This window comes from Struthio camelus, chromosome 9, assembly GCF_040807025.1.
Source record: "Struthio camelus isolate bStrCam1 chromosome 9, bStrCam1.hap1, whole genome shotgun sequence".
Lineage (NCBI taxonomy): Eukaryota > Metazoa > Chordata > Aves > Struthioniformes > Struthionidae > Struthio > Struthio camelus.
The window spans coordinates 4,780,225-4,801,412 of NC_090950.1; the positions used below are offsets into that span (position 1 = coordinate 4,780,225).

At 46.6% G+C, this 21,188-nt stretch overlaps 1 long non-coding RNA gene across 1 annotated transcript; it reads right to left on the reverse strand.

Moving 5' to 3' along the window:
• Positions 1-1,381: 1,381 nt before the first annotated feature.
• LOC104154213 (uncharacterized) lies at positions 1,382-20,937 on the reverse strand. Its single transcript, XR_011142892.1, has 4 exons — positions 18,532-20,937; positions 11,915-11,969; positions 4,289-4,655; positions 1,382-2,697 (listed from the first exon to the last, which is right to left on the reverse strand). It is a non-coding gene; the product is annotated as an uncharacterized lncRNA (long non-coding RNA).
• Positions 20,938-21,188: the final 251 nt, after the last annotated feature.

The window sequence follows — 21,188 nt, forward strand, 5'->3', positions numbered from 1 at the left end:
TATACACACTCTGTTTCATGAAGCAGGTCCTTAATATAAAAAAGTATTATCTTCCATGTAGATTTTTTTCTTAAAGCCCCTTAAATTTAATTAGGCCCCAAAAGGTTTAGGGAAGTTTGGATATGTAGCTGAACTCTGGAAAACTCATTCATACTCCACCTCCAAAGCATTTTAAGTTTTCCTGATCACTGTTAGATACTCCATTTTCTTCCTCCTTGGGATGTCAGACAACATAATTATGCTGTTCTTCAACATTTTGGCTGCCCTGGGAAAGCAGACGGCTGTTCTAATATCCCCCAATCTGCAATACCCAAGCATTATCCTCTGCAAGAGGCTCTGCCCACCGCTCCTCTGGAATCGGGAAATAGCTGAATAGGACTTTTCAAGTTCCTCCCAGTTGATTTTTCCATGCTGAAAACTGAAACCTCCAAGGCAACTGATTCTCTTTGCCTTTGGGATGCTAAGACTGAATCCCAGGACTGCAGCAGAGGTTTAGGTCTACTTCAGTTAGGTTTGATTCAGCACTAGAAAAGGGAATGAGCTCCTGGTTCTGGTAAAGCTCATTCCTTAGCTAACCTTGCCTGGTATTCACAGTTTGCAGGTATCATGTCTCAGAGCCATCAGGGGAGAATTCATCAGGGGATCCAGCCTCAAACCAGAACCCCACCTCCTGGTCTGGTCCCAGCTCACACCTAAACCGCAAACTTTATGTGGCAACACATCCACTGCTCTACTTTTCTGCTAGCAGAGGGGTTCACTAAAGAAAACTCCCCAGACAGGAACAGCAGTGAGGCTGTAAGGCCTCCAGGGGTGTTCCATGGCAAAAGACTGAGTCCGAGTGAAGGTGTCTAATATTTTTACTATTTGGAAATCGGTCAAAACCGAAGCTGGGCACTTCCAAGAAACGTGACCTAGAGCAGGTCAGTTCTGACAGCTGGCATAGACCTCCCAGCCCAGGACCTGTTCCTGACTGTTGGTCCCAGCATTGACCCAGCTCCTTCCCAGTAGCAAACATCTGAAAGCCCTCTACCGCTACCTCTCTAGATACAGCCCAGTGCAACGAGAGTGAAACACACTTCAAAACTAAAACAGCTGCCACATTAAGAGGACTTACTGCCTTTGGGGTTTGCATTGTGTACTGCCCACCTTCAGCCTCTTTTCTAGCTATCAAGCCTTCCTTCAGCAACCAGGATTTGCATTCTGCTGCAGCCTTACCATCCTCTCGCTTTCCCGCTGCTAAAACCTCCCCTCCCTTCTAGGTAGAGGATTTTTGAGCTGCTATCCTTCCTCATTACCATAAAACAGTTAGCTATGTATTGTTCCAGCTTATGCAGAAATTGCAGTTTCATCTGTGGCTTTAAACAAATGGGAAACTGTTCTGAAACATGTGTTTTTATTGAATTAAATATTAACATAAATACAGGGGGCTGAATGCAGCACTGGATTATTAATTTTAATATTTAATCTAACCAGAAACCTTATGGCTGCTTTAGGTGGCTTTATTTTCTTTAATCCAATTCATTTCCCGTCAGCACTAAAATTAAGTTTTCTTAATGAAGGAAGGTGATCAGGAAACCGCATTCCCTTGTTACAGAATATTTGAAGCTAGTGACTGAGAGCATACAAACAATAAAAATAAAAAGCAGTCACAACACCACTATGTCGGTACGGACAAGGAACGAGGAAGATAATTGATAAGCTGCATAGCTCAGACCAATAAGAGCCTTCGGAGATTAAAGAAAGCAGGTGACCCTTAAGTGTTTATGATTCTGAGTGAAAACAGCACAGATGGCTCACTTGGAAGAAGGTGTTTTCAAATACAAGCTTACCGACCTGGCAGTAACGGAAATGTTTAAGAAGATCTCTTCAGCCCAAGTCCCTTCACTCCTGGTTATTTAGGACCGCAGCTGTGGTGCTTATCCCATCATACCCACAGCAAAGCACCCAAGATGCTGGGCTTAACAGGGACATTTGGACTTCAGCAGAGCCATGTACACCAGCTGCAGAGCTGTCCTTTAAAACACTCTCCTTCTAGGTACATCTGGCACATGCCCATGTTGCTGGTTCCACCTGCCCCATGCCTTTGAAGGATGCTCACTGTGCGCTTTGGGGGTATTGGGAGGCCTGGCCAAGAACGCTGGTTGCCTTATTTACAAGAATTTACGTGTAGCGTTTTTGTCTGTATCCGCTGTTTCTCAGCTATCCTGCCGGCTACCTCTCCCTGCCCTGTCTGGAAGGGAAAAGGTGTGGCAGGCGGCACATCTGCGTTTTAGTGATGACATTTTCAGTTGGAGGAAGAGAAGAAAAAAAATCCAAGCAGGAAAATGCTTCAGAAAAAGTATTTTTCACCTGCTGCAGCTCGAATAAAGCAGTCTAGCACTTTTGTATTTACACCACCGGAGGATCTGATCCAGAAACCTGGGGAAGAGTTGCCCTTCCTCAGATGAAGTATTCTTATGTCTTTTGCAGCACTTACTGGAAAGGAAAAGGTGCAAAGTTGCTGGTGCCCAGCAGGGACTTCATACGAGCTTCCCTTCGCCATCCTGGCTTTAGGTAGACTCTGTTCCCTGACAGCACGATAACCCTGTGGGCAGCTGCGTTTCCATGGTGGACAGAAAAAGCCACCTTTGCCAGGAAGCGATCTGTCTCGTAGGTCTTTTTTTTGGCCTCTTGGTCGATGGCTGCCTCTTGCATTACCTACAAGGAGGTAGAGGTGGGAGGTGAGGTTATTGCTTTGGAAAGTTGCTCTGTGATATGAGACTAATACACCGAGGGAGAGAGAAAAAGAGCTGCTATGACTGACAGAGAAGGATAAGAGGCAGCCAAGAGTGACGGAGACCAAACAAGGGAGACCAAGGCAGAGGCGGAGGACAGCAAGGATTCACTGGGATTCAGACTCGCCCAAGCGAAGGAGCAGACAGCAGCTGACTGCAGATGCTGAATAGCAACAAGCTTCTCCGAGTGCTGGGCAGTTACCTACAATCATTTTCCAGCAGCGCTGTCCAGCTGGAACGAGGCTGTGCAAGCGCGACGTCTCAGGTGGCTTTGCCTTTGGAGACCCCTCTCCGACCCCAGCCTCAGGGAGCACCACTCATGCATTAACTCATTCGATTATCTTTTAAGGCTGAGGCCCAGATTTTCTCCCCAGGTTAATGCCAAGCGGAGCTGCGCATGGGCTCGAGGAAGAGGCAAGATGGCCCATCCATGCCAACACTTCCTCACATTTCATTGTTTAAAGCTCTTAAGCTTCTGTCTCAGTTTTAGCTGTAAAACACTGAACCGATTACAAAAAAATAAAAGCCCTCCTTAATCCAGAGAGGAGGTCTTGATGAATATTTCAGTCAGCCACGTCTTTGCGGCATTCTCTAGGAACGGTACTATTTTCTAGGGCAATGGGAACGGGACCACCCCTTTCCCCTAGCATGCAGTAAACCAAAGCTGTATTCTGCCAGGTCCCATGAGTCCCCTGCACGGCACAGGTCACTAAATGGGCAAAAAAAAGGCAGGAAGATTTTGTTCTGTGCTACCTGCCTGCATGATTCTTGCTAGAGAGGGGCCCGGAGTGTGATCCTTGGAGGATAATGTAAAATTCAGATTATTACCTGTCACTGCAGACCCAACAAAACACTCTGACCTCTAAGCATCTGCCTGTTGCTGAGCTGGAGATGAAAGACTGCCAATTCAAAGACAGCAAAGCTTGCCTTGGAAACAGTGACACGATGATTATTGCTATTGTTTATAATAGTACATAATGACGGAACCGGAGAGCACCATTGCCACTGGGAATCGATTCTAGCATAAGCCCTTCCTGGTCCAACAGAAAGCAATAATGACAGATGTCTCTAAATCCTGAGGGAAGTCAGCAACGAACTTGTTCGTGCCTTGGCCACAAATTAGATGCCCATATTAATGATGGCCTCCCTCAGCCCACTGCTGGCTTTCATATGGTGGAGGAAAATAATATAGTTATGGTCTGTTGCAGCTGTTTTTATTTACAAGGTTTCAGATTTTCTCCTTCTCATGCATACGCCTTTGCTCCTGCACAACCAAGATTTGAGGTGACGAGCCTGTGAGCAGTTCATGCCCATGCTCACCAGCCTGGCTCAAACCTGCCCCTATGGTCCGGGCTCTGCGGGCGTCAGAGAGGCACGAAAAATATGGCAACCATGTGAGGAAAACCAAGTCCGTGAAAGGGTATGACTGCCTGGAGGACACCTGGGGAGAAAGGTGGCTGGTACTGCAGCCACTGAAAGCTAGAGCAAACTCAGGGAGCAAAAAGGGATCTCACCTCACATGGTAGAAAGGGGCTGGCTCTGGAAGAAGCATCGTGAACAGCTTAGCACCACAGAAACAGCTCCGGAAAAGTGGTGGGAATATTCTCCCCACAAAACCAGAGGAGGTTTTCAAGGGGCATTCTGGAGACATGAGCTCCTTGCAAATACAGTCACACTGTATTTCCCGTGCTGGCACAGCTGAATGGGGATGAGGTAAATCACAGCAATTTGCCTGAAGTTCTCTGCTAACTGGGACATCTCTCCACCGCTCCATCCTGCTTCATGTAGGCGCAATGAGAGCACCTCAGAAGCATGCATTCGTGACTAATTTCCAGCTGGTATCTTCACAGAACCCAGGAAACCTTGCAGAGAGAAAGGAATCTGTAAAACAAAGTAAAAGAATCTGTACAGATGATGGATGGTCAGATTTTTTTTTTTTTTCCAAACAATAATCGTTTATTTATTTTGCACCTGGTTACAAATGTTAATAAAAATTAAGTTCTCGTTTTCAGCAACATTTTTTTTCTCTCTCCTTTTATTTTTTTCTGGCCAGAAAAAATATTGTGTCACAAAAATTCTCCACCTCAAGAGATAACCTTCCTCCATCCCCTACACCGAAAAAAAGCCACTTATGAGACGTTTTCATGGAGATCTACAAGTGACCTCATGCCCTTAAGCCAGGACTCCTGTGCGGGAGGGAAAGGCAACATTACCATGACGGCGCTTCCTACTCGGCGGTAACACCAAGAGCAAAAGGTAAGAGGGGACAGAGAGGACCAGTAACCAGCTGATACCACAGAGCAGGCATCTTGGAGGGTGACGTGCAGAAACGATCACTAATTGTCAATCATGCTCACAGCAGCAAGAGCGCTCTGGCACAGATGCACTGCTGCATTTCTTTGCTTGTTGCCCAAGCAGTCACCAGCTTGGGACACACCAAGAGGCAAATAACTGCAAAAGCTGCACTCAGAATAAGTGCAGCGTGAAGTAGGAAGACCTGGGACAGATTCAGAAGCTCCAATTTGGTCAGACTGAGCCCACCCACGTCCCTCTGCCGAATGTTGCCACCAGCTGGGCATCCTGGAATGCCAGTCCTAAACCACAAAGCAGAGGGAAATTAGAAAAATTAAGCTGGATTCACCCACAAACTCCTTAAGAGCTGTAAATCAGGGCAGTGACAAATGCAAGGCCCTCAAGAAACCCTTGAGCTGGGCTTGCACAGGCTCTTGGGCCACAGCAGAGCAACAAACCCAGTGATCACACCATCTCCTAGTGAAAGCCGTAGCTGCTGTAGCACCTCTAGACTCCCATCCAAGCACGTGCTACGCGTACTTATCACCGCACGAAGCCACCACGACCCACATGGTTTGTGGGAGCCACAGCGTCACTTGATGCTGTACTGGCACGGAAAGAGGCCGGGGTTGGACTCTCAGGCCACAGTGGACGGACATCAGTTAAATGCTATGACTGAAGACACCTGCCCTCCTCATAGATCATTTACTCACTTTCAGATAATCCTTAAGGCAGGGAATTGATGGTGGGTGTGTCCTCACCCTTGTCTTATGTTCTTCTGGACTCTCTACTTGCTGTCCCTGGACGTTTATTGTCCTGCTGTCAGCTCTTACCTTCCCTTGTCTGGAGAGAGAGAGAGAGAGCGAGCGAGCGAGCGAGCAGCCTTACCAGCGAGACACTGGGAAAAGTGTATCTGGAAGGGAGAGGAATCCCACAGGCTGCGTGAAATACGGTGCGTGGGTGCAGAAGGGCTAAGCCCCATGTTGTTCGCAGTATGGCTAGCTCAAGCCGAGGTAGCCTCTCTGCAGCCATCTGCTTTGCCCAAGCTGCAGGTCTCAGTCCTTACGTTAGCAACAGGAAGAATGTGCAAAGACAGGCAGGGCTGCACAGCTCCCAAGGTGACAGCACAGGCATTTCGGAAGGCCACCTTCAACCTGTTCTTCTCCATCTTCACCCCTTCCCTCCTGTCTAGCTGCTGGGAAGCAGTGGTGTTACCCACAAAGACAACCTGTGGGATGGCCCCTAACAATAACCACCATCTAAACACAGCAGCACTACAGCTACCTCTAGAGAGGCGCACTTTGATAGGATGGACTCGCTATGCTCTAGAAAGCTGGTTCCACTCCTTCCCATCCCAATCCTTCATTTTCTTTTATTCTCCTTCACTTTATTTTTTAAATCAGTGATGGGCTTGGGAAACGGAGTGCAACGAGCAACCTCCAGCCTGCTGCACTGAACAGTGCACAATCAGCAAGCCCAGCGCTGCATTTCTCGCTCCACCTTCTTCCCGTACCAGGGGAAGGTGGACCGCAGAGCTGGCTTTGCATTTGCTCGCAGAAGTAGAAACCTCTGGCCGAGGAGGTTTGCCCCTAAAATGCCCCTACAGTCCTAGCACATCCTGGTAGGCTTTTCCCAGTTCTTTTTCACGGATGGCTGCTAGCGCTGCTGGGTCGAAGGCTGCAAGGACGCTAGTTACCACGAGAGGACACCATCCTACCTCCGACTTCCTCAAAGCACAACGCTTGGTAAAAATATCCATAATAATGTTACAAGAACCAACTGGAACACACACAGCGGAGAGGGGAACGGGAAAGAAACAATATGTTTATCATCCTGCTACACCCAGCCAGAACGCTCTTGCCATTTATTTATGCAGCAAGTACCCCTTTAAATATACAAATCACAGGAGCATTAGACTGTAATAGGCAGATCAGAGATTAGCTGGAATATACTTATTTGGCGATTTGGGTGTGTGTGCCCGTGTGAGTGTGCGTGCGTGCATGCGTGCGTGTGTGTGTGTGTTGGTTGACTTTATAATGGAATAAACCACATTTAGCAGCTAGGTAGCTATGGAAACATAACCAAAATTGTTCTACCACCTTTCTGCCGCACTGCTTTCTGCAGCCCTGCAAATACTGTCAAGGGAGGGCTGAATATTGTTTCTTATAAATAATACAATGTAAAGAGCTACAGAAAGAATCACTAAATTAGGATCTTGAAGTGGGGATGTTTCAGGAAAAAAAAGCCCACTAGATATAATACTAGTTTCTGATGACTTAGCAATGATAAGAGACTTATTTTTATTCTTTTGTCTGTATTTTCCTAACTTAAGAGAAAGACACAGGTTGAGGAAATTTTGGTGCATGTACGTGTGGGGACGTAAGTGTGCATGTGTGTACGCGTATAAATAGTCACGCACAAACACACGCTCCAAACTGCATACGCACAAACAAAAATACATCAAGAGCATTCAGGTGCTTAAAAAGCAAAGGACTTCTTGCTGCTATTCAGCTTGACACAGAGAGCTCTTTCCCCACACTGCAGTCACAACCAGAAGCAATTCCAGTTCTCCAGCCCGATTCGATTCAAGGCAGGCTTCCCATTTTCTGGCTTGACCTATGAATTTGCCAGTAATCCAGACCACGGCCCCACCTAAGCGCTGCCAATCTTGCTGAAGTATTCAGAGGCCAAGACGACTAGTTATATATCACAGCTGATTTTTAAGATCTTTACAATTGGGAATTAAATTCTGTCCCAATGGAGTCAATGAGAAAACACTCAGTTGTCTTTTCTGGGGCCAGAATTGTATCCTCAGACTTATGGATATTTCCCAAGGCTGAGCAGTCAGGGCGAGTCCGCTTAAGTCTTTTAGGTCAAAGATCTGTCATCCAGTGCAGCCCAGGTGACAAAGCGAGGCACAAGGGCACCTTCCTGCTCTAGCATTTGGCTTACAGGCTTACAGCTGTTCCTAAGCCAGAGGTGGCTCACGGGGAATGGCCAGGACAAGGACGACATGGGACGAAGAGGGGCAAATGATAAAAAGGGTCTAGCCAGGCGTGCCACTTCTTACAATGTGCCCTCAATGATTTACTTTTTGGGTGCTGGCCCTGATCAGCCAGCCTGGTCTCGTGCTTCCTTGGCCTTTGTCCCAGGGAGAATTTAAGGGAAGTAGAGCCTTCTTACTCGTATGTACCTAACATCAAAACGCAATCTCTCCTCTACTCGCATTTAGCACTTAGAAGCAGTTCCCTGAAGAAGAGGAGAAACCAGCCAAGGCATCTCGCTTGCCTTGCGGGTAGCCCGGCACTCCCCAACAGGCACGCTCTTGAGGCAACGATCGAATACAGAGAACCAAGCCTGGGTGCGGTTTCCTATGCAGCACTGGCCAGAACAGAGGTCTATTTAGCTCCATGTCCACCTTCCCCATGCCAGCACAACTTCCTTGGCCTAGTTTGCTCTTTCACTTCTGTCTTTTTCAGATCAAGGCGTCCCGATCTCTTGAGGTCCCATTGCTACAAAAGGTACTCCATAACCGGCTCCCTTTCACATCTTTCCTTGTAGCTGCCAGCCTGATACACAAACACCAGAACTACACACACGCATTGAAGATGCGGGTGCACCACAGACGTATCCAGTAGCGTAATGACAGGCTCTGTTTTAGTCTCTGTTTCTCTCTCTGTAATTCCTAACATTCCCTTGCCGTTGTGATTGCCGCTGACATTTTCAGAAACAGTCTGCAATGCCTCTACAGTCTCCTTCCAGAGAGGTAATAGTTCATTTAGACCTCGTCACCGTATAGGTATCAGCTACAGTTGATTTTTCTCTGTGTGCAGCTATCAACAGTGAATTTCCTCTGCCATTTTGTCACGTAGCCATCGGCACGCCGCAGTCCTTCTGCCCTTCTTCACTGGCAGCTTTTGGTAGCGCTGTCCTGAATAATTCTGTGCCCTGGCACATTCTGTTCTCTGTCTGCTCCCTTTTCCAGATCGTTCATGGATATGTTGAACACCACCAGCCCTACCACAGCCCCCTTGAAGACTTCATGTGTAATCCCCCCTCACAGTGAAAAGGCATCACTTTTTCTCACACCTTGTTTGAGCAGGCTGTTTGTCCACAACAGCACCTTTCTCCTATCCCATGGTACCTATGTTTTTGAAAGTCTTTTATGAGGGCTTTAGAAAAGCAGCTAATAAGCTCTTAATGTTCGGAGCTCATCCAAATACTGCTTTATGCCAGGACCACGACCAAATTAAACCCGTTCTTTTCCTCTCCGTACATGTGCGCATTTGCTTTCTGTCCCTCGTTCCCCTTCACATCCAGCAAAGGCACACCTTACTCTATTCTCAGATTTGGAGTCTGATCCTACTGCACCTAGTCATTGGATAAAGCTCCCTCATGAATGAGCTTTCATCCCATTCTCCTCACCCACGAGGTTGGCCTCCAGAGGAACCTGGATTTCACACTCCACTGCAACACGAGAGGAGAGCACAAGCTTCTACTACACCTGAACGACTCGCACAGTCCAGCAGGATCTACCAGATATCTGCTGGATGGCAACCTCTGTCAGGACTGAGACATCAGCTAGAAGGCAACTTGCTTCTGGCTTGCCTGGGGCTTAAAAAAATCATGAAGGTGTAAGGAAGCCCACCAATCCTCCCTCACTAGGACTGCCACGATTACAATCAGGCTTTTCTAAGGGGGACCAAGGAGATGGAGGCCGAGGGCCAAATTTACAAAAGTGTTTTAGGGCTTAAAACTAAGATCTGCCTCTTCTCCCTTAACTTGCCTATACGTCAAATTTCCAGAAGACTTTATCTAGAGTCCCACCACAGCCTGTGGAGAGACACCAACCCTCTAGAGGCTGACTAAACTCTTTAGATAGGACGAGTCAACCCAGGAAATACTGCCATTCTCCACCAACTCCAGGAGAAGCCCAGCCAGCCAGCTCAGCTTAGGAACCACGATTAAGAGGTAATGTGAGGACAGAAAACCCCACTGCCCGTGGAAGTTACAAAAGAACCTAAGGACCCACTTTCATAATTCAAAACTACGTGTCCAGCTGCACCGGCGGATGCCTGAACATATTTTTAAATCCAGCTATCAAATGGGCTTTGGACCCAAACTGGCTAAGAGCTTTGGCTGGTACGAGGACAAAAGAGCTGACAGAGATCCTCCATCCTCCACACTCATGCAGCATGCTGGAGAATTTGGCTCCCACCAGGGCCTTTTAGCAGAGATGCCTTCTGCCAGGGAGGAAGAAGCAGTGGGTGATGAAGCAAATACCTCTGGCAAGGTTTGTACAGTGAGAGTTAGCACTGCTGATTAGTAACAACAGAGGGCTTAAGAGACAGCTGGGCTGCTGCATCCCTTCTGCCATTAGCTAGCCAGCCTTGTGAGACAACCCAATGAAGTGAGGCCTCATCCATACTTAGGATTTCCTTCTTCAGATACTGGAGTTACCAAGCACGGAAGTAGCCAGGCCAGCTGCTTCTTCCTGTCTGATGGAAGGAGCGCTGCCCAGTCGTAGCTCGATCCGGTGCCATGAGCGCTGGGTAGAGAGGTTAGAGGTTATGTCCCTCTCCAAGCCAATTCGATGTTGCTTTAACAATCAGAAGGATGGAAAAACAAAACCCTTCACTGTCTATTGTTAAACTTTACTGTCTAATGTTTTAATAAACAGTCAAGTTCTTCCTCCGACCATTAAATCAGCAGTAAAGCAGGATGGAGACTGGTTTACGAGAGTCTGTCTGCATCACTAACATACAAATGTGAGGTCTTGGCAGCTGAGAACAGCTACTCCCAGTTGCATGGCTTCCTGCCCGCTTCAAGGGCTGGATTTGCTGCTGGTTTGGAATAGGTATAGCTCATCCTGCTTCACGGGAGACAGACACAGAGTCTGACCCAATTCTCCATTGACCTCTGTAGCACTGGAAAGAAGTTACAACAGACGTTACGGTCACACAGACCGTTACTGTTGGGTTTGCCAATGCTTACTCAGTAGCAGAAGATTCTTGCTCTGCCACACCAAAGTTGGGCCACTACTCAGTGGACTTGGGTGCCATATAATTATGAAAGGGTTTAAGTTTCTTTAGACATTGCTTATCTCTGGGATGATTTGTGTTTATTTGATAGCATTAACACCCTTTAACCTCGGTTTTCCCAAGAACCTCGTCTCCTGCTCTGCAGCTGTGGGCGGTGTGAATCTGAGCGCATGCAGACATGGTGGTCTGCTCCATTCCTTCTTTGTAGCACTAACTTCTAAACACATTCCAAAAAGCATCTCTGCCACTTTTGTTCCAAAAGTAATAATGATCACCCAACCCATCCCTGAAGTAATTTTTTAATAGATCACAGTTGTTCCATCAACTTTGATTACCAGAAGTGATTTTTTTTTTTTTATCTCCTTGAGGCGGGGCTCTATCTACAATAGATACTAGGTTTCCAGCTTACTACCATTTGTGGGCCATTCCAACCATTTGTCCAGTCATAAAATTATTAGCACGTTATCCCTGGGCAACGGCTCGTAATTTTCTCTTTTTATTGCTCAATAAACAGTCAGGAACCCAACCCCTCCCCAGCATGAGAACGGAGAATAACTTACTACTGACACATATATAACCAACGTAGCAAAGAGAGACGGTATAGAAATATAGAAAAACAATCAAAAAAGAAAGGAGAGTGTTTTTTTAAGATTGTTGGTAACGGAAGGAAGGTGCGGTATACGACATCTGCAGCAGAATGGGAGAAAAGAGACAAAGGTTTGAAAAGTCCTGTAGGGGAGGAGAGGGTTGCTGGAATAAATTTTCCATGATAATCGTTCCAACTGCATAAGCCTCGGTTTTCCATACCTCAGTCCCAAACGCTAATACTCCCAAGTGAACACGCCTGGATGTCTGAAGAGCCCTGGGAAAGTTAAAAAAAAAAAAAAAAAATCAGCAATTAGTTGATAGATATAATTGTTCCAGTTATATTCCAGCTATATTATAGCTATATATTTTCAACTACAGCTGGGAAAAGGGATTTTTGAAGAGAGTATGGGGGAAGGGGACTGTTTTAAATGAAAAAAAATGCAGTGTATGGAAATTGAAAACTCGTCCCAAATTCAAGTCTAATTTAATTCTAAATAGCTTGGATGTTTCCTTCCCATTCGCAAGCTTGTTCAACTCCCAAATATATACATAATTCTACATTTTCGAAACAGATCTATTCAACTTTTTGTTTCAACATGACATTTCTATTTCAAAGTTGACCTATTTTGAGGAGTAAGAAAATTAGTTGAATTCACCAAAACTGAAAAGCTTCACTCTGGGTTGAATAAAATATTGGGTTGGTTAATTTTTTCTTTCTTTCTCCAAAAAAGCACACTCCTCACTGGGGGCTACCAGAACAGATTTTATTTATTCTTTTGAAGTCCAGTTCAGCCATGAAACAGAGGGAGAAAAAAAAAAAAGAAAAGAAAAAAGACCTACACGATTTGCACAGCAATGATTTCTAGCCCAGTTTCACATTTCAAATTAAGAGACCTAATCTATCCCATGGATTTGCGATACAGGAATTTGAAGGGCCAGTATGGACTGATAAATTCACTACTGGGTTTTGTCTATAAGGAAGGTTTGCTGGGGTAATACCTCCTGGAAGAGAACTGGCCACAGCCTGCTCTGTCCTGTTTGACGCAGATTTCTCTTGATACCTACCACTGCAGTTTGCTGGCAGCTTTGGAAATAAAGGCAAGTTGAGACTTTGAATCGCATGCCAGCCTGGCAGACCAATCTCTGGATGAATTCACTCACAGTCAAGTAGCAGCTTTTAGGAGTCATTCTTCAAATGTTTTGAACGTTTCCCCTGCCAGTGTTTGATTAAAGAGATTTTTAATTGACATAAGGTATCTTAAACCAGAGCCGCCGCTGCTGGTGTGAGAGAAAATAAAAACCTCACAATGATCTTCAAAGCCAAGGACATACATTAAAGCACCCTTGAAAAATCATGTGTTTCAGTTTTGCTGAGGCCTACTATCTAGGATATCTTATTTTTGCAAACAGTGGCAATAACTTTGGCACATGAGAGAGTTCTCGACAACGTTGGGAATAGTTCTCTCACTGGAAGGTCCAGACAAGACAAGATGGCAGCTGATTTTCTTTCTGATGCAAGTTCTCTTCTCTTCTAGGCTATTCTGATGCCACCTTCCTACTTCATAGTAATGTTGGGTGGGAGAAAAAAAAAAAAAAAGATCAATTTGGATTACTATTTGCACATCTCACAGCCTTTGCTTCAGGCTGCCTGGAGGCTCAGTTGGAGAACTCTGCACCAGTAACGTGTTTCCTTGACAATGCAGACAAGATTTTCTTTCTAACCCTGGAATTTGGAAGCACAGATCTTCTTTGCACCCTAGCCCCTGGAAACGACTTCTCCTTTAAAGAGTCAGTTTGCCAGAATATGTGATGGAGTGAGACCTGTGTAGCTTTCTGATAGCATAGCATGGAGCTCAACTTTCAAAAAACTTTTCACAAAAGGTTGTGTTGGGACTGCTCAGTGCAATCAGTGCATGAAAACTGTTAACGTGGAACTCATGATTGCTTGTAGCAATCACGGGGTCTGAAAACACAGCAGGATTCAAAGGAAGATCAGCCACTCGCACAAGGTAACAAGGACATCTTAAAATGAGCAACTATCGAACTGGGATTGGGAGCTAATTTATCCCAAGGGAAGGTTATTTGTTACCTGCCTCTTGAAGAGTTTCTGATAGCGCTGAAGGAAGGGTGACAATTTCTCTTCACAACAGCCCCCAAGGATTATTCATTCTACTCAGGAATGGAAATTAAAGCCTCTTGAAGGAGAGGAACAGGGACTACCGACAAAAGCACGGATGCTTAAGGTTCAAATCCCCGTTGTCTGAGTGAGAGTAGAGGTTTTCCAGCCTCAGAGACCAGGACTTGACACCTCCATGCAACTACTCTCACTGCCCGGCTCTTGAGCATCTGCAGCTGCTGTACAAATGTCAGATATCCGTCACTGACACTAAACCCACCACGGTTAGGTGCCTGCAACCCTACCCTCAAAATGTCTTCAGCCAAACAGTGGAGATTTGAGAGACAAAAGAGAGCAAAAATATTCCTCTTGAATCCTCCTAGTCATACCCCTGGCTGACCACAATCAAGATCAAAGCTAAACTATAGGAGTGACAGTGCCCGCATTCCTTTTTAAGGTGTGATCCTCAAAACGAAGACAAGGTTATCCATCACTCTTACCTCTACATCAAATGACCCATGCACAACTTTGGCACAATGACATCAAGCTACAGTCACCAGAAGCACTGCTGTGTGCCAGTGGGGTCAGTCCCAAAATCCCAGAAAGACTTTGATACCACCAGGCAAGATATCAGGGTACGTGATGGCAGAGAGTCATGTCAGGGGCAAAGGGGATTTTTACCACATCTCATGCGTACATTGCCTTGCTTGTTCACCAACATTGAGGCAAGTGCACACCCATACGTGAACCCGCCACTTGTTTCCATAACCAGTCATATCACTGATCCCTTGCTAGGCTTACCCTTTGGCTGGTTTCTGAAGCTAGGGACTTCACATATATGTTAATCCTTTCTTTTTGGCCGTTTTTTTCCCCCACTGTTTCCTAGCGCTTCTCTTACTTTACTAGGTCATCTGTCTGAGCCACCCCTGGGGCTTGCATACACCTTCAGGCACTTGAACGCACACAGTGTGCTTCTATGCGGACAGTATTTCACTGTCTGGTAGAGAAGAGTTTCCTTTAAGCCCTCGGGAGACCAGAGAACACTGTGAAGGTGCTGGAATGGGTTGTGTTCCCTAAAAGATCAAGGTTGTGAGATCAAGACAGAGAGGTTAAATCTGAACAGCCAGATTCTAAGGGCTACACAAAAAAAATCTCAAAAAACAAAAAACCCACAGAAGTTTGTGATTAAAAAGCAGAGTTATTTCTTCATTGGAAGTCAGGCAGGTCACGTTCCTCACCCAAACTCTCAATTCCATTTGGATCTAGAAACAGCTGGGCAACCATTTTCATCAGTCCACAAATGCCCTATCAAATGGCATCCGTTTAACCTCCTCAAATCTCAGGTGAGCTAATCACAGCTCTGCAAAAGGGATGAAGACCTAAGTGGGGAGAGTGCTGTACTAGGAGTCACTGCTAGGAGGCATCAGGCCCCAGAGCTCCACTCCAGAGACATCAAGTGATTCTGAAACTGAGCAAAGACAAAAATCAGGTTTGGACCACAGCAATAAAATCAATCAATGACAGAGGTTTAAAAAAAAAAAAAAAAAAAAAAGACAAATGAAGTTGAAATTCAGCCTTGTTTGTTTTAATGTTTGGAATGTTTTCGAGTTGATTTATGCCCCCGCTTCCATCTTATTTCTCTCTGTCTCTCTCTTTCTCCCCCCTCTCTCTTTCTCTTTTTTCAAACAGAAAAAAAATATATATTTGGGAGTTAATTGGATTTCCAGGCTTCGCAGCCAGACACTGTAATTGATCTCTGAAGAGATGGATTTGCCGGTTAGCTGGGCATGAATTTGACAACCTGAGAGGGAAGAAAAATTCTACGCTGTGCGCGTGGCAAAGGTGGGTCAGACCTGAGTCCTGCTGGCAGGACCCTCCCTGGCACTTGCTGGAGCTATGTCACAGCTGCTACCCGGGGAAAACTTTCCCCTCTCGCCTGACCTTGTCCTAAATTTCCAAGTTAACTAGTGAGTTTTACTTTGGGCCCCTTCACCTCAGGTCACCAGCAGATCTGAACCAGCTGGGACAATCCTGTCATTTAGAGTTGTGTCTCAGAGGAAATTTTTTGGCTTCTGTTTTGTCCCAGTTCCTTGAAGCTACACATGGAAAAATGCCCGTTTCCCTCATCTAAGACAGGGGATATTCACTGCCTCCCCCTGCCCTCCTGTTTTTGGCCTGCCTTGAAAGTTCCTCATTTCCAGAGCACGTATGCCTCAAGTAAGACTCCCCCTTATCTGCAGCTCCTTGCCGACCCATGCATCTCCTCAGACAGAATTGCTCATCCTCCATCCTAGCCCAATCGTCACTCCAAAACTCCCATCACCTACCTCTACTGTCCCCTAAAGGCAGGAGCTATCTTAAAATCTCTTCTTGAGGATCTTGTCACAGCAGGTTGGTTGTACCTCATTGCCTACACTCCCTTTTTCCACCTGTACCTAGCCCTGTTGGCCTCTGGACGTCCCCACTGAACCAAGCTCACACTATTGGGCAGGAGCACAACAAACTCTGGCCACGCTTGATCCAGCCAGACCATGTGGGAAAAGACGTGGGTCTGTGCTAACACACTGAACGTGCATTAGGGGGGAAATTGTTGCAAGTTCCTCAATCCAAGCACATCCCTGTGTGTAGAAATCCCTAAGCTTTGGACTTGAACAAGCTCAAACCAGCAGAACCAGCTGTATAGGCAGAACGACAGAGACATCTCGCTGTTCCCACGAGACCTCTAGGAACAAGGGATGTGTTTCTCCTCTGCTGGATCTGGGAAAGAAATTTAAATTCTAGTATCATCTTAGCTACTCCAAGAGGCCTGATCCTGCTGGTCTGGACAGAGCCATAGGGGAGGGTGCTATATCCTCAGGTACCTCACTACAACCTATCACGGTCCTGTGTTCTCTCCTGCCCATTTTAACAACAGATGGCAAGCAGCAGTTCTCAACAGACTACAGCACGCTCTGGCAGCTCCCAGGGGAATGCAGCTTAGCACATCTCTCCGCAGGCGTGCCCACATGGGAATGCAGTGCAAAATGAGCACAGGAGCAGACTGGGAGTGCAACAGGTTTCTCTGTGGTTTAGCATTATCAGCCTCCAGAGCAGAGGAGAAAAGCATTTCCGGGACGTGTCAACACCGCAGCTACAGAAGCAATCCAGGTGGGCAGGGCGAGCGCTGATTTCCCAGACAAAACAGCCTTCTCTCATCACAGAGGGGCAGGGATCACTCCAACCTCTAGCCCTAGGCAGACAAGCCTCAGGCTACCGACAGATCTCAGTTACCTGTAAAAGTGCAACATCTCAGGGAAAAAGCTCTCTGCAAAGTTTGTCTCTGCAGCACAAGACTCTTACTGGCACTTTTCACTTTTTGTTGCATATTCCCCAGAAATAGCAGCCTGCAGGTCCACTGGTACGGTTCGGAGGAGCCAGGAGAAATCCACAGTCTTTCTGAGAGACACGCCTCCTTCTCCTTTGCAGAAGGCATCACGCTCCCATTCATCCGCCAACTTGCCCAGGAGAGGAAGACTTGCAGCCCTTTCATCTGCCAGAGGTCGGAGAAGCCAAACATAACTTGAGCCAGTGCTAGTTGAGCGGTGCTGATGTTTTGCTGTTCAGTAGCAGCCCTAGCATAATTGAACCCAGCTTTTTTGTGCTGCTGACACCACCTGGCACAGGCTTACAGGAGGAAACACTGGTTTTGCACAATGCATAATTAAACCGTGGCGCTAACTTCCACAGGAAGTTGTTGTGGCCAAGAATTTGGGACACTGCAGAGAGGAAGCAGGCATGTCTACGGATAACAAGAATAGCCAGAGTTACAACAGCTAAAAATCAACGTGTATGTTGAAAGTGATATTAACGCTGCAAGCACGAGCAGATCTAATGCAGGGCAGATATGCCTACAGCATTTTCGTGCCTCCTTTGCAACCCCTCCAGAGTACAGGGAGTTATGTGAACCCAGTCCAGTTCCAGTAGTTCCCCTCTTCTAGCATTTCTAAAGCGTGTGCCCCAAGTATCATGCAGTCTTATTTTGCTCTCGTCTGCACTGGATATAAAACTGCATAACAGGAGATTTCTGGAATTGCAAACCAAATTTATATGCGGGAATACCGTTTTGTACAAGTGTAAGATATCACTCGCTCCCGAGCCTTACCACTGCTACAGACCGCGACTAGGAAGCAGCTCACAAATGGTCACGCAAAGGAAAACATCTGTTACAAACTAGCAGGTACACAGATCATCTGCAAATTGCACAGCTTGCGCCTGATTTCCCCCTGCTTCGTTTAGCAGCTTCCACCACCGCAACGCGGGAGGCGGCCGCTTGCAGAAGGGCCCTCTGCAGCGCAGGGCTGGAGACGGAGGGGCTCTGCGCAGAACCTGGCCCAGCATCCGCCTGATGGATGTAGGTCATACCACACGCACGTTATTTGACTCGGATGGCCATCAGTCATCCACGATCATCCGTATGGCCATCAGTCATCCACGTACCTTCACAGGAAGAGGGAAAGACAAGGCAGAGCAGGTCTAATCCAGCCTTAGAAACCCCAGACGGCAGAGCTTGGAGGGTATTAAGTTCAGAAATGCAAGCAGGCTGCGTTTCCTCTGTTTTATTCCTGTGGCACTACTCTTTCCCGTTAACTCTTGGGCCCACTCCAGAAAGCTAAGTTATACTTTATACAAGGCATACAGCCCCCTCCCCTTCCGAGCCAGGTCTCTCCCCAGGCAAACGTACCTGCCTTCTCCTTGCGTTGACTCCTCGGGCTGGCAGCACACACGACTGCTGTTTTCCTCCACCTTGCACACAAAAGATTTCCTGATCTCTGCTGGACCTCTGCATCTGTTTTGTGTTACGGGGCTTAGATCAGGAAACAGCAGGATTCTGTTTCCATTGTGCAGGATCTCTGGTTGATCTCCAGCCAGCCTCAGGACTCCACTGCAGTTCCCACCATCACCAGCGATGAGAAGAAAGGGAGGTCCCTCCTACACCTTGTGGCAGGGCTCTCCCGACCACTGTTTGAAAGCACCCGTCCATGTCAAACGACTCAAACATCTCAGACTCAGCCTGCAGTTCTGGCTGTGCTCAAAGCCTCTTCACCTGCGCAGGACTCAGGATCACGGGCCGCTGGAGTCCTTCACAGCCCTGTACAGCCTCTGCTCCCACCCGCGGCAATCCTTCCCACCTCCACCAGAAAGCCAAGCATTCAGTTTTGCCTCTTTTCTTCTTTTTTTAAAAATGATTTAACAATATTTATACGATCTTTATTCCTTGAGCAATGCAAAGGGGAGGCAGGAGGAGACAGACGGCTCATGTCTTAATCACTGACACTGCACCATCAGCGCTCACTCACTCCTGGCGCTCCTCCTCCCATCACGCCAGAGGAGTTCACCACCTCTGCCACAGAGCAACAAGACTTATTAAGTCCTGGACACACACCTCAGCAATCAAAGGGAATTTTAACAGTGACTTCATTGACACAGGGATCAAACCTTTAAAACCCACAGCTGAAATAGACAGGAAAGACTCCTATCTTGCAGGAGTCCCCTGTAAACAGGGGGGCTCCATAAGCATCTGCAAGGCCTTCAAGGGAATGAAGGGTCCCTGTGCGCAGTCTGGTGAGTCCGTGTGTGGAGTTTTATGCAATCCCTGTCACCCAAAATTAAGGTCAAGGATGGTGAACTCGAACTGGAACTGGCTCAGGGAAAGGCTAGCTGGACCATCAGAGAAAAGCTGGCCTTTTTATGAGAGTCAGCTAGAAGAGCTCGACTTGTTAGCCTAAGAAAATGAAGGTGGAGAGATGATAAAATTGCTCTCTCTCGAGGTACCAGGAGGTTTAATTCAAAGGAAGAGAAAGCGCTATTTAAGGTGAAAGGACAACATCAGCAAAAGGTCATAAACCATCCATGAATAAATTTAGGTGAGAAACTAGAATAAGGTTTCTTACTGTCCAAACAATTAGGGGAAAAGCCAGTGTAACACAAATTTTTTTCAGTCTAAGGGATTAGATGCTTCCTTGTCTACAGTGGTAGAGAAATGAACTTCACGGTCTGGAGGTACTGTCCAAGCCTATGTTTCTATGTTCCTTTTTCTTTTTTTTCTTTTTCTTTTTTTTTTTTAAAGTAGCATTACTGTAGCCATGCAGGCTAAGGATGCCAGAGATGCAAGGTGTATTGGAAAAGGGAGTGTATTTGTACAAGGTCAACTGATACAACTGGAAAAACATGACAAGTTTGGAGTTTGGGTCTGACATGGAACAGCCAAAATCAAGTTAAAACGAAACAAAAGATAGGGATAAATTCGCAGAAGCCAGCTGACCAACCTAAAGGCAGTATTCAACCTAGCAACTGAGCTTTTTGGGGGATCAGAGAGCACCTTCAAATGAGCCACCAGGACATTCAACACAAGCAGAAACTGTCCGCTGACAAAACAGCTCTGACTGCCCCATATCTGCCCACACACAAATCCATACAGAAAATCATTAAACAATTACAGCTCCTATTGGAAGATCATCCCTGGAAAACATTTCCCCAGAAGCCTCTGTCTGTAGCTTTCAAATAGCCCCTTGCCTCACCAGAATAATTTCCAGGAGTAAATGTTTTGTAGACCAAAGTAAAACTGTACAGCAAAACCAGCCAAGTCCACCCCCCACAACCTGCCTCCACCAGAACCACGCAAACTCATGGACCTGTTCATGCCAAAATGCCGACGCACCAAGCCCCGCCATGGAAATGTCACTGGTCAAACAGCGACCTGTATAAGCCCCAGCAACCTCCAGACACACAGGCTGTTCTCAGTGGCGGAAAGCTTTTCATAAAAACAAAACAAAACAAAACCCACTATCTCTGACTTTTCAGGCCTGATCCTCAAGAAGGGCACAACCCTCAGAAGGTGAGCATGGGAACTAGAAAATTAAGGATTATGGGTAATACTCATCAGCAAGAGGGCTTCATGTCCCTGCAATCAGCAGTTGATCCTTCCTCTGACTCGGGGGGAAATAAAGTTCTTCTATGCGTTTCACGGTGTCTTCTGGCCTCCAAGATCTCCTCCTTGCAGCCATCTTCACTGCACAGCAGCTAATTGCCTGTCGCTCTCAAACGGCCAGCCTGGCAAACGTAGCTAGATTAAGCCAACGTCCCAGTTACCCACTGCACCACAGTGATTTCAGCAGTCCCACCTCACCTCACCCCCCCCACACACACTTGCCTCTCTCTTGCCTGCTTGGTTGTGCCAGCTCACGGGTTTGTGGCCTGGAGCAGAGGAAATGATCTGCCTGAAAAAATTACCCAGCCAAAAATATAAGGTCTAATACACTGGCTGATTTAATACACAATATTATCACTCCCTACAGACAGAAGCCTTTCTTATTTTGAAGGTACTCGAGCACCTGACTT